The following is a 2,500-nucleotide window of genomic DNA, read 5'->3' as shown; positions in this document are numbered from 1 at the left end:
AATAATGATAAAATGTATACACAATATATTGATGATGATGAAAATTACCATTTTTATTGTTATTATTATCAATATTAGTATCATCATTGTAGTGTAAGGCTGCGCACTCGCCGACTCTAAGGCCAATTTCGCCGGGACTGACGTCATCCTCAGACGCCACGTGGTTGAGGCCGGATCTCGACATGCGTGTGCTGTGTGGTGCAGCGGTAGTGATCTCGTTTAGTAGTCTTGCTGACGTGCGTTCAAATCCCTCGCCGCCAGTGGATGGTAACCCAGCTATTCCTTGCACACAAGGGATAAGCAAAATGAAACAAACATCAAGAATGTCCATTGTAACAAATGGAATCAAACTAAATTATAATGTATTTATGTATTTATTATCTACCATGAAGTTACGCGTGGTTGCTGTCTTGGTGCCTGACCAGCTTTGGGCATTATATATATATATATATATATATATATATATATATATATATATATATATGCAGACCCTCTTAAGCACTACCGACCCAACCTATAAATCGGTTTCCAGCCCGTGCTGCGCCAGGCCTTGGTTTGACCCTGGGGTAGTTGCCGTGGTCCCGTTGGTTCCCGCCGATAACATGAGGTTATGGAGGAGGAATAAGTGATGTGGGAGACCCTGTGGTGCTGCCCTTGTCCTGGACGAGACATCCCGGGCTCCGTTTCCATCAACGAAACGGGCGCACTCATTGTGCACCCGAGTAAGGCTGTCTCCTCGCCCACCTTACGCCTCGCCCTCTCGGCTTGAGTGCGCCATCATTTCGTAGTCCCTCACGAAGCCGCTAGGTTATCCGGGCGTGCTGGGTACAGCACACCGGCCTGAAGGCTGTCCTTCGCCCGCCTTGCATATTCGCCCTCTTGACTGGAGGGTGCTATCAAGTCCTCCATTTTTATTTTTTTTTTTCTAAGAAGCGGGCGTTCACCTCTGCGCACGAGGCTGGTGCTTCACTCGCCATTTGCGCTTCGCCCTCTCGGCTCGAGTGCGCCTTCTTAAGCCCCGACCAAAGCCACACAGAAACTCCAACTTGGATTCATGGTAATGTCCAGTAAGTCCCTCAGGTATCTCTATTATAGCAAACTGCGGCTACATCCGACCACCATTTCAGAATCACAGCGTCCCTGTCTGTAGATCAAGGTCAGCTTGATTATTTTTTTTTTATAACCATCACAGTCTCATTACTTGGAAGGCGTTGAAGTCAAAAAGGAAAAAAAAAAAAAACATTTTCAAGATCAGATATTGTAAATATGTCCAGTCCGAAATACACAATTTGTGCTACAACTGTGTATCATCAGTTTGTCTTTAATCCTTTTCTTTATTTTTCATATTCTATTATTTTGTATCTTCGGCGACATCTTCAAAGTGTGACAATAACCCTTGAAGGGGGTCATGGTTGTCATATAGCTTTTTTACTTTTTTTTCATTCCTCTTTGGGCACTTTTGCTTGCTTATATATCCGGTTGGTCTTCGGGCACTTTCATTTGCATATTTCCTTCATTTCGCGCCGTGTCTGGGGCGTGGCCTGGGGGTGTTTTTCGGGGTATAAGTACCCATGATTTTGGGAAGGGAAATCTCTCCGGTCTTGACTTCGATTCTGACTTCGGTCCGGACTTATTTTATTTGTGCTCTCGTCTGGATTTACCTCGCTTCGCGCCAGGACTGCTGAGTCTGTGTCTCCTCTCAAAAGTTAAGCTTTTTTATGGTTGTGTACATGACATAACTGGTCACTTTTGGACTTGGGCGTGTGCCATACTGCATTACCATCTACAGGGTGCACTCTCTTTTATAAAGTCCCAAAGCAGTACTTTGTGAAATCCAAGTGTAGAGATCTTAGAAGTACTGCTTGAGGATCAGTACCTCTAGTGTTTTTTCTTTTCTTTTTTCTTTCTTTTTTTACCGAAGAATTGTGTTGGTTGATTCCTGCCTGGCCTTGTGTGTCCTCAGGCACACTTTGATCTATGTGTCTTTCTTGTTCTTTTTATTTCCACCCCGTCTTTCTCTCATTTTCTAGTTAATCTTCAATTTGGGCTGGGGATTAAGTTCATTAATTTAGGGATCTGTATGTTTTCGTGCTGACAGCTTAGCAAAAAATCATTTATGGAGTTGGGACGCCAATTTTGGGATAATTACATGCTTATGTGTCCTGGTAAGTGGATCTGGTCTTGTGAAAATTGGTGATACACGCATTTGTAACTATTTTCCATGACTGACCAACATATACATCTCCCTACTGAGTGTAACTGTAACTTGCTCCTCATTAAAAATCGCACCATCTTACAGCTTTTCCTCAGTCCCAACCGGAAAATTGAGGTTTTGTGCTTTGAAACTTAACTTCTCACATTCGAGTTTTCTAAACAGCTTATGCTGGAAACTATGATATCTCGCAACCCCTGAACGACTGTAAAAAAAAAAAAAAATACTTGAATCAGAGTATGTTCAAGCTGATATCTTACCATCTCTCTAAAATTAATAGACAAAGAA

This window comes from Penaeus chinensis, chromosome 40 (genome assembly GCF_019202785.1).
Source record: "Penaeus chinensis breed Huanghai No. 1 chromosome 40, ASM1920278v2, whole genome shotgun sequence".
NCBI lineage: Eukaryota > Metazoa > Arthropoda > Malacostraca > Decapoda > Penaeidae > Penaeus > Penaeus chinensis.
This window is presented reverse-complemented; position numbering follows the sequence as displayed.